At 38.8% G+C, this 11,783-nt stretch overlaps 1 long non-coding RNA gene across 1 annotated transcript in view; it reads left to right on the top strand.

The window, feature by feature from the left end:
- LOC311617601 overlaps positions 1-11,783 on the top strand; it is a 1,043,820-nt gene that overhangs the window by 1,008,209 nt on the left and 23,828 nt on the right. The window lies entirely within an intron of this gene.

The raw sequence follows: 11,783 nt of genomic DNA, 5'->3' as shown, positions 1-11,783 counted from the left end.
GGCTCTTGGATTTTGAAACCAGGACTGTCTTTAAATCAAATCCATGTGCATCCAGTATACAGTGCTTCCTCTTTGTTAGCAGGCCTTATTATCAATAGCAAACAGAGTAAAAACACTCCATTGGGATCAGCATTGGGAGTCTTGTGTAGGACTGAAGCAAGACAAATTTAGATTTTTAAGAACTCAAAGATAGGTAAAATCACAAGAAGGAGATTAAAGACTTTTATGACTTACTATTCAATTTTCATGTCACATTACCAGCTCCCCAAGTGAAACGGAAAAAGAAAAAAAAAGAAGAAAAAAAAAAAAAAAAAAGCCTGGTTCATTAAAGAGGTAATGTAAAGTGAAGATCAACATTTCATGAACAACCAATTACTGAATATATGTTAATAGGCACAAGGCCATTTATTTGGCACTTATGCAATTAAGAAGGATCATTAAAAAAAAGACATTATTTCTACTTCAAGTATATTTAACATTTCTAAGACATGTTAATAGTTAAAAGGCAAGGACCAAATTAAACATAACTATATTCAAATCAAATTAAAATTGTAGAGATGCAGAGCATTTAGGAATGAGTCTTTTGTGAGACTGAAAGTTAATAGAATTCTAAGTGTTCAATTTTTTTAAAAAATTAAGAATTCTGCATTCCATTTTTGAAGGCATGGCAAAGTATTTTTTAATTAATCAACTTGAGAGTCATTTTTCCTCTTTGTGCTGGACATATAATAAAGACATTCTCCATTCAATTTATTTTGGAGGAAGAAAGCTTGCAAATATATATGCACTTAAATAGAAAAGTATAAATGAGCTGACCTATGCCCTTACATCGTATGTAAATGCCAGGGGACTCCACAATTCAGAATTAGCATTAATGCATCTTTGGCATTCCTATACTTCTGTGCTGCTGTGATTCAGAGTTGGGAAAAGCCGGATCATATTTACAGCAATAAACTCTTTTTTTTTTTTTACTTCCTATCCTTTACTTCTGTGGTAGTCTTTCACTGCCACCCCATGTGTTTGAAAATGAGATCTTGTATAAACGTAACCCAGTACCAGCAGCAGTGTAAATTCACTCTCAGGAGTGGCTGGCACATAAGGGAACATGGCCTCTAATGGAGAAATCTGGGTGCCTAGCTTCTGAGGACATATGAAATAGACAATCTCTCTCTCTCTCTCTTCATCTCTCTCTCTTTAGATAGATAAATGATGATGGATGATAGATAGATAGATAGATAGATAGATAGATATTTTAAAGAATTGACTCATGATTATGGGCTTATGTTTCAAGATCTATAGTCAGTAAGCCGGAGACCCAGGTCAATCCATGGTAGTTTCAGTCTGAAGGCCAGGACAATCAACGTCCAAGAAGAGATGATGTTTCTGTTCAAGTTTTGAAGCAGAAGAAAATGATGTCTCAGTCTGAAGGCAGTCAGGCAGGAGGAATTCTCTCCTACTCAGCCTATTTGTCTGTTTAGGCCCTCAAATGATTGGATGAGACCCACCCACATCAGGGAAAGCAATCTGCTTTACTCAGTCTACAGACTGAAATGTTACTGACATCTCACAAATATACCCAGAATAATGTTTGACCAAATATCTGGTCCCAGTCAAGTTGACACAGAATATTAATCAGCACACATTTGCTAGATATGTGGTATCATTAACATTGCACTATTCTTTGAGCCTCTTTCAAAATGATTTTACTAACAATTGTTACAACTTTATAGAACTATTGTAGATTATTTTGTAATCTGTCTTACTACGGTACTATTTTAGGACTTGTTTTAAATGTGATAGTTACCATAATCTTCAATGGTTCCTACCAGCAATAGAAAATTTGGCATTTAAAGACTTTAAAATATATTCAGGAATGTATAAGACTTTATGTACAATATACATGTGGATTCTAATATATAAAGATGCTTAAAGTGAGATAAATATCCAACAATGATGAGTTACTCATAATGCTATCAAACCATGGGATGAAATATAGTCATTAAAAATATTTCTGGCCCTAGCAGGTTTTGCTCACTAGATAGAGGGTTCTCTTTTGGATTGAAGGGTCTGGTCAAGGGTACATGCTCAGGTTGCAGGCTTCATCCCTAGTGGGAGGCATGCAGGAAGTTGCTGATCAATGATTCTCTCTCATCACTGATGTTTCTATCACTCCCTCTCCTTTTCTGTCTGAAGTCAATAAAAATAGATTATTATTTTAAAAAATTTGTTTTTATTGTCATACAAAATTTTCATGATGAATTTTATGATCATATTTTTGTAAAGATACACTTGTGTGTATATATATCATTCCTAATAATAGACAAGCATGTAAATTGACTGTACCTCTGCTACGCCCACAGCTAATCAGAGTGAGTATGCAAATTAACCCAGCAAAGATGGGGGTTAATTTGCATGTCTAGGCACCCAGCAGTCTGAGTCCCAGGAAATTTCTGAGCACCCAGGTCACTCTGAGGTAGGACCCCTGTGGGTCCTGAGCAACCTGGCAAGGGCCTGAGCCAGGGGCTCCTGAGCAGGGGCAGAGCCAGGCCATCAAAGGGAACTGGGGGGCCCCTGCCCAGGCCACGAAGCTTTAGGCCTTGGCAGGGGTGGAGGTGATGATCAGAGGGAGGTAGGAGTCCCTAGCCCAGGCTCAAGCCCCAGCCAGAGGCTTGGGGCTGGGCAGGGGTGGAGTGGGGCAAGGGGGCAATCAGAGGGAGCTGGGAGTCCCCTGTCCAGGCCCCAAGCCCCGGCCAGGGGTTTGGGGCCTGTGCAGGGGCAGAACCGTAGATTGGAGAGAGCTGGGAGGGCCAAGCCCCAAGCCAGGCCTCAAGGCTTTAGTCCTGGCATGGGTGGAGCTGATGATCTGACGGAGCTGGGTGGGGGAGGGCCCTGCCCAGGCCTGGAGGCTTTAGGCTTTGGCAGGGGTAGAGCCAGAGATAGGAGATGATATGTGTGAATTGCAAGGAAATACCTTCTCTGACCTCTCATTGGCTAAGTTCCCTGTATGCCATCAGTAATATTCTTAGTAACGTGGGTATAAGAATCCAAAAAAGTGATCTAGGGTTTTTCCACCACACACCTGGAGAGAAAAAAAACAAAAAAACAAAACAATGAAGATTCGCTGTTGGAGGCATAAGAAATGTCATATCCTGCCCTAGCCAGTTTGGCTCAGTGGATAATGCCTAGGTTTACCAACTGAAGGGTCCGGGTTAGATTCTGATCAAGGGCATGTACCTAGGTTTCAGGCTCCTTCCTGGCTGGGGCCCAGATCAGAGCTCATGTAGGAGGAAACCAATCAAAGTGTTCCTCTCACTTTGATGTTTCTCTCTGTTTTTCCCTTTCTCTTCCACACTCTCTAAAAATCAATGGAAACATATCCTCAGGTAAGGAAAAGAAGAAAGAAAGAAAGAAAAAGAAAGAGAGAGAGAGAGAGAGAGAGAGAGAGAGAGAGAGAGAGAGAGGAGGGAGGGAGGGAGGGAGGGAGGGAGGGAGGGAGGGGAGGGGAGGGGAGGGGAGGGGAGGGGAGGGGAGGGAGGGAGGGAGGGAGGAAGGGAGGGAGGAGGGAGGGAGAGAAAAAGGAAGGAAGGAAGGAAGGAAGGAAGGAAGGAAGGAAGGAAGGAAGGAAGGAAGGAAGGAAGGAAGAAAGAAAGGAAGAAAGAAAGGCCTTATCCTATGAAAGACACATCTTGAAAATGCCTAAAGAAAGTTGTCATTTTTTCATGGTGAAGGGACTGGAGTCCGTGTTGATGGAAACATGTTGGTGGCTGCGGTGATTGGCAGTGGCTGCAGCAGTGGTGTGATGGAACTGGTGTCTTCCCCTGATCAGCCCAGTCTCCTCAGTAGGACATCACCTGAGGGGTCCCAGTATGTGAAAGGGGGCAGGCTTTGCTGAGAGAACGCCCTCATATCTTACCTAATAATAGAGAAACATATAAATTGATTGTACCTCCACTACACCCACAGCCAATCAGAGTGAGTATACAAATTAATCCAACAAAATGGTGGTTAATTTGCATACATACCTGGGTCCCAGGAACCTCCTTGGCACCCAGGTCACTCCCAGAGGTCCTAGCCTGTGAACGGAGGGGCAGGGTGGAGGGGGCACACTTCCCAAGCCTAAAGTCTGGGACTTGGGAAGGGGCCAAGCCTGTGACTAAACACAGCCCATCTGGAAGTCAGCACTGGGTTGCCCAGCTGCAGCCTGGTGACCCAGCACTGACTGTCCAGGTGGCTGAGACCCAGAAAATGAGTTAGGGTCTGATCTGCAGCCTCAGTGGAAGCTGTTGATCAGTGTACTTACCTCTCTCTTTCTTTTCCTCTTTCTTTCTGATCTTCACCAGCAGCCAAGCATTTCTTTCTCTCCCAGCCTCCATAGGGCTGCTGTTTTAAGCCCTGCCTCTTTGATCAGGCCCAAAGATATGCCTGGAGATGCTGACTGGCATAGACCAACCAATCAGAACCAAAGGTGGGTGCTATGGGGAGCCAATTGCTGCCTAGGAGGTGGAGCTTTTGACACTGACTGGCATTGAAACCTACCAATGAAAACCAAACCTATGTGCTGTGGGGAGCCAATGGCTGCCTAGGAAGTGAAGCTATTGATGCTGGCATAGGAACCGACCAATCAGAACCAAATTGGCCAGCAGAGGAGGGCAGTTGGGGGTGACATCAGACCTACAGGAGAGGGCAGTTAGGGGGTGATCAAGCTGGCAGGCAGAAGCAATTTGGGAGAATCAGGCAGGCACACAGGTGAACAGTTAGGAACCAGTGGTCCCAGATTGTGAGAGGGATCTCTGACTCCCAGGGATCAGGCCTAAAATGGCAGTTGGACATCCTGCAAGGGGTTCCCCAATTGGGGAGGGTGCAAGCTGAGTTGAGGGAATCCCCCCTCTGTGCACGAATTTCATATATCATATATATTTGTAATATATATATATATATATATATATATATATATATATATATATGATCTACTAATTGCAATGGTGCTGCCACTGTTGTGAGAAGAAATAATTCCTGCCATATGTCTAGAAACTGAAGGTGCTCTCTAGGAGATAAGAGTGATCCCCTCTTCTGACAGCTGCAGAAAATAAAGATACTATTCCTTCAACCACAAGAACCTGTATGGTATTCAACCAACAACCTGAATAGATTTGGAAGAGGACTGATCTCCAGATGAAAATTCAATCTGGCTGATACCTCAATTTCTGCCTTGGGTAGCCCTGAGCAGAGGACCCAGATATTCTGTGCCTGAATTTCTGATCCATAAATCTGTAAAATAATATATGTCTATGGGTTTTAACACGGCAATACAAAACTAATATAACCATTTAGCATAATACAAAAACACGTATATTCTCTATTAAAAAAAACAACAAAAAAAAAAACTCCACATAATAAACAAGGGAAAATACTAGTTTTTGTTTAAATAATCATTTGATTTACTCTGTTGAGTAATATTATATAAATATGTTCTTGACCAGAGCTTAATTTAAGTATCCAACCAAAAAGAATGGTCTCAAAGCTGTTCAGGTTTGAAATTACCTGCATTTTCCGTTTTATAAATATATGCAATATCTTATAGTAAGTGACATGCAGGAATAGGTAAAGTTTTTTTATTAAAACAGATTGGTAAATTGTGATGGAATAAATTTGAAAATATCAATGTTTTAAAAGCATTCACTTTTATTTCAAGATGACTGTAAATCTTCAATATATCAGAATAAATTGTATACTACAGTTTGACAAATATCTCCACAATTAGATTATCATTTTTACCCCTAACCTATGACATGACCCATCTTATTGACCTAATTTCATTGATTGTCTAATTATTATTTCTTCCCTTTTTATGACCAGACTCTCCCTCATCTTGCCTTTTAGGTGAAGTCTTACCAGTTAAGCAAGATCTAGCTCAATCCTGCTAGAAAGTCTGCCTTCTTCTTACTACCCTGTTTCCCCGAAAATAAGACAGTGTCTTATATTAATTTTTGCTCCCAAAGATGCGCGAGGTCTTATTTTAAGGGGATGCCTTATTTTTCCATGAAGAAGAATTTGGTACGCATTTATTGATAAATGAAAATAAAGGAAATTTATTATCTGTTTACGGTACGGTAGTACAGTAGTTGTCAACACAAACCAGACAAACTGTGAATCCTACAGTATCAAGAATTTACTCATTTATTCAATGACAATCATGTCATCATCTTCTGGAACATCATCATAACAATCCAATTCCTGAATTTCCTGGTGAATTTCTTGTGACTTCATTTCTTTCAGAATCAGTGGACCAAATCTCTCATGTTTAGCAATAGCATTCTGAGACAGCCTAGGGGGGCCTTATTTTCGGGGGGATGCCTTATATTTCACTCAGAAGGAAACCTGTAAGTAGGTCTTATTTTCGGAGGATGTTTTATTTTCAGGGAAACATGGTAGTACTATTAAAACCACAGTGTAGCTGCAATTTAGAGGGATATATAGAAATAGATAATAAAAATCTAGCATTTTCTGTTATAATTTTAGGTGTCTGATTTATAATAGTATATTTTAAAGTGAAAGTGTATACCAGAGATTTAATTTTGTTTTAATCATTTCATAGGATCTTATCATTAGACTTAAAGTACACACACACACACACACACATGAAAAGAAGTGAAAACATTTAATTTTATCAACTGATAATTTTATAATTTTGGAAATATGATCATCATTTATTCATCCACTTATTCATTGACTCAGTGAGCATTTATGGAGCACCTGACTTTCCATAAAACCTTCCACTCTGGTTGTGTAGATATGTTGCCTGTCCTATGAATTCAATCTACAATAATCCCAGGACTATGTTACTTATTTCTGCTCCTAAGATTTTATTCCTATTAGTAGAGGCCCAGTGCATGAATCTGTGCACCAGTGGGGACCTTCAGCCTGGCCTGTGGGTTCGGGCCAAAAACTTGCTCTCCGACATCCCCTGAGGAGTCCCAGATTGTGATAAGATGCAGGCCAGGCCAAGGTACCCCAGCACAACTGGTGCTGTGGAGGGACACTGGAGGTTGGCTAGCTGGGGAGGGACGGCAGGAGGGCTCCAGGGCATGTCTGGCCAGTCTTGCTCAGTCCAGATTAGCTGGACCCCAGCAGCAAGCTAACCTACCTGTTGGAACATCTGCCTCCTGGTGGTTAGTGCATATCACAGCAACTGGTCAACTGATTGTTCCTTGGTGGTTAGTACGTGTCAAAGCGAGTGGCTGAGTGACCTTAGCATATCATTAGCATATTATGCTTTGATTGGTTGAACAGATGACTGAAAGACTGTACACTTAGCATATTAGGCTTTTATTATATAGGATTCACTTGGGCTGTCTTCTACTCTCTGCCTATCTCTGTGGAATTCTGCTCTGCCTAACTTTAGTGCTTATTGAATCATCTTTCCTCTGAATTCCCACAGCACTTTCAGAATGAGACATATAATTTAGTACTTAAATATATACAGTATAGTCTCATGTCATTTATATGAAAAATATTTGTCTTCTTATTTACATCATTACATTGTAAGGTCATAGAGGTCAGAAATCCCTGTTCTTTATTCTCCCCCATATCACCAAGAACACTGTGGATGCCTGTTGAATGCATCTTTATCAATTTACTGATTTTGTTTTCCATTTGTGTGAGGGCTATAATTCAGTTTAAAAGAATGGGCCATGGTATCAAACTGTCTAAACAAAAATCTTGGCCCTAACATTTATTGTCTATACTTTTGGATAAATTACTTAAATAAATTTTCTCATATGTTAAATGAGGATAATTATAGATGCCCTCCCTCTCCCTCCACCCCCACACACACCATATAGGTTTATTGTGAGAATTAAGTAACACAGTGAATGTAAAATATACCGGTATAACACAGTGATCCCAGGAACTTGACATAAGTACAGTGAATATCAGTTGTATTGTTACTAATTCAGCTAAATACTCTTCTTTTTCAACTGAACTATATTACTAGAAAATATTATTGAACTATATTATTGGAAAATATTACTATACAAGAATCTAGAGTATGAGGGGTGGGTACAGAAATTAGGTGAGGAAGGAAAATAACGTTTCTATAATCTTAAAATCTCTTAAATGTCTAACCTATCTTGACATTTGTTTCTCGGAGGACTGGAGCCAACTCACCTACCTTTGAACAAGGCAAGTTATAACAAGTATTGGAGAGGTTGTGAAGAAAAAAGAAACCCTCACTCACTGCTGGTGGGATGTAAACTGGTATAGCCACTATAGAAAGCAGTATGGAGACCCCTCAAAAAATTAAGACTAGAATTAACATATGACTCAGCAACCTCCTTCAGGGTATCTACTCCAAAAATTTGAAAATGTTTATTCACAAAGATATATGCACCCATATGTTCAATTTGGCCAAGACATTGAAACAACAGAATTGTCCTTTGATAGAGGATTAGATAAGGAAGATGTGATACATATATGTAATGGAGTACTACTCATAAGAAAAGATAAAACACTGCCCTTTGTGACAACATGTATGAACCTTGAGAATATCATCTTAAGCAAAAGAAATCAGACAGAGTTAAGAACTAAATGAATTCACTAATTTCTTCCTATATAATAAAGAGGTAATATGCAAATTGACCATCACATACTTGCACAAGATGGCCACCCCCATGTGGTCACAAGATGGCCAACACAATATGGGTGGCAGGGGAGGGCTGAAGATCCATTTAAAAAGTCATATTTTTTCTCTTTCATGGGAAATAAGTATATTAAAAAACATTAAGTCACACCAAGATTTTATGCCCTTATTTTGGAAGAGAAGATGATGAGTGATGTTTGCTAAACTCCCATCAGAAGACCATCATTGGCCAGAAATTCTGCTTGTTTACATCTTAATATCTCTACTGGAGAATAGAGAGAGGCCACCCTATACTGTCTTCACTAGGTTAGAAAGTTGTGTTTGGGTGTTACATTGAACCCACTTCAAAGAAGTAGGAGTTGTGGCTGGATATCATTGGCTATCAGTGGGTGCTTTAAAGACAGAAGTCCTCTTGTCTTTAAAGCACCCACTCTTCAGACAAATGAGGTTGAATAACTTATCTACTTGGACACTCTGTTGTCTGTGGAGTATGTCATTTTATTCAAACAACTTAGGGATCCTGAACTTAAGATATTGGAAGTAAAGCCATTGTCAGCTGAGGCTCAACACAATGCAAAAGCAATTGGAATGTTTTGGGTAGGGAACAAATGAAGAGAAAAAAAATTTCCTTTGGTTTTTGTCTCTGGATAACTTGAAAATGTTATTTGGTAACATTTAAAAAAATCATAGCAATTGCCTCACCCAAAAGGGGAGTTGCCATTCACTTTAGCAAGGTTCTAAAACACATTGATTTACTTCACTTTTCACAGACTGAAAGTTTCACCTCATTTGGTCACCTTGTACATACTATTCTTGAACACAAACACAACCCTCTAGAATTAGGATTTTGGAGGAAGAGTTTGTGATTATAGCTGCATAGATAATACCATTATGCTGCTTTAGTAATAGAAAGAATAGGCATGATTCTCTCAGGTGGTTTTTTATATATATATATATATTTTTTTTTTTATTAAGTTATTATTTTTGTACATATACCAATGCCCTCCCTCTCCCGTACATACCCTCCCTCCCCAGAGTTTTGTGTCCATTGGTTTTACTTATATGCATGTATACAAGTCCTTCAGTTGATCTCTTATCTTCCCCAGATCTCCCCAGCCTCCCCGCTGTAATTTGACAGTCTACTTGTTGATATACTGTCTCTATATCTATCTTTTGGTTCTTCAGTTTATAATGTTCTTTATCATCCATAAATAAGTGAGGTCATGTGGTGTCTCTCTTTCATTGACTGGCTTGTTTCACTCAGCATGATGTTCTCCAATTCCATCCAGGTTGCTGCAAACGATGAGAATTTTTTTCTTTTTTATGGCTGCATAATATTCCATTGTGTAAATGTACCATAGTTTTTGGATCCAATCATCTGCTGATGGGCATCTAGGCTGTTTCCAAATCCTAGCTATTGTAAATTGTGCTGCTATGAACATAGGGGTGCATATATTCTTTCTGGTTGATGTTTCTAGCTTCTTGGGATATATTCCTAGGAGTGGAATTACTGGGTCAAATGTGAGTTCCATTTTCAGTTTTTTGAGGAAGCTCCATACTGTTCTCCATAGTGGTTGCACCAGTCTGCATTCCCAGCAGCAGTGCACGAGGGTTCCTTTTTCTCCACAACCTCACCAACACTTGTCCTTTGTTGATTTGTTGATGTTGGCCATTCTGACAGGTGTGAGATGGTACCGCATTGTTGTTTTGATTTGCATTTCTCGGATAATTAGTGACTTTGAGCATGTTTTCATGTGCCTTTTGGCCTTCCTTCTGTCTTCTTTTGAGAAGATTCTATTTAGATCCATTGCCCTCTCAGGTAGTTTTGGAAATTTTGTTCACTATCACCTTTTTTAACCATTCTCAGATGAACATGTTAAATAACTTAACTATTTTGATACTCCATGAAAATGTGTAATCCAACTTCTGTGATGATGTGGCAGTGGAGAAATATAGGAAAAGAACGGTTTATTTTTAAATTTGGTTGTTAAACTCCCATCAGAAGACTATTGTTACTACTTTTAATGATGCACTTTAAACCTTTCTTTAAATTATGAATTTAAATAATATATATATATATATATATATATATATATATATATATATATATATATATATATTATTGATCTTTTTACAGAGAGGAAGGGAGAAGGAGAGAGAGTTAGACACACCAATGAGAAAGAAACATCTATCAGCTGCCTCCTGCACACCCCCTATTGGGGATGTGCCCACAACCAAGGTTCATGTCCTTGACTGTAATTGAACCTGGAACCCTTGAGTCTGCAAATCTGAAACAAACCAAATAAGGCAATGAGGTTTTTTGTTTGTTTGTTTTGTTTGTTTTTGTTTTTGTTTTTAACATTAAGCCTGAATGAGATGAAGTAATGAGTAAAATAAAACAATATTCTCACAACCTTGTGTGCATGGGTATATATGCAAGATGCAGAATGCCTATATTGTGATCTTCATTGCTTATCTCTTGTGAAAGATCAAGGTTCCTTTGACTATATATGAAAAAATAATGCTAAGAGGATGGAAATCTCTAAATTTCAAAAACACCTACAACACCAACAAAACAATGTGTACACTTAACTTTGAGAGAGTTGCAATTTATTTTGCTATAAAATATTTTGCATTAATAAGATATTTAATAAATACTTGTCAACTGTTCAATTGATCTAACAAAAAAAAAGAAACAAATTATGAATGCCTACAATGGCTCTTAACCACATAATTGCATCTCTTTTTATTTTATAGTCCTTTTATTTTGTAATAATAAAATCTCTGTCTGGTATTTGTGTACATTCTCCTGTGAATTTTTGCAGATGGTACAGTGATGTTACCACAGAATATTAAAAAAGAAAGAAAAATTTCAGGTCTTGTAGTTTTCAAGTATGATATCTATCAACAGCATTAATGTCACCTGGGAAACTGGTAGACATGCAAATTCATAGGCCACACCCCAGATCCACAAAATCAGATACTTTGGGAGGACTTGTCAAGACATCAGCCCAACAACTGACATTTTAACAAATCCTCAGATAATTCTGAGGCACACTGAAACACTGAACAGCTGATAATATCCAATCTTTCATTTTACAATGATGAAATTGAGACTGGAACCATCTGAGCCCTTTTATTCTAT

Source organism: Pipistrellus hanaki (assembly GCF_964339955.1).
Source record: "Pipistrellus hanaki genome assembly, chromosome: 2".
Classification (NCBI taxonomy): Eukaryota; Metazoa; Chordata; class Mammalia; order Chiroptera; family Vespertilionidae; genus Pipistrellus; species Pipistrellus hanaki.
Note: the sequence above shows the minus strand (reverse complement) of the source record. Positions and strands in the feature narration are given on the sequence as shown.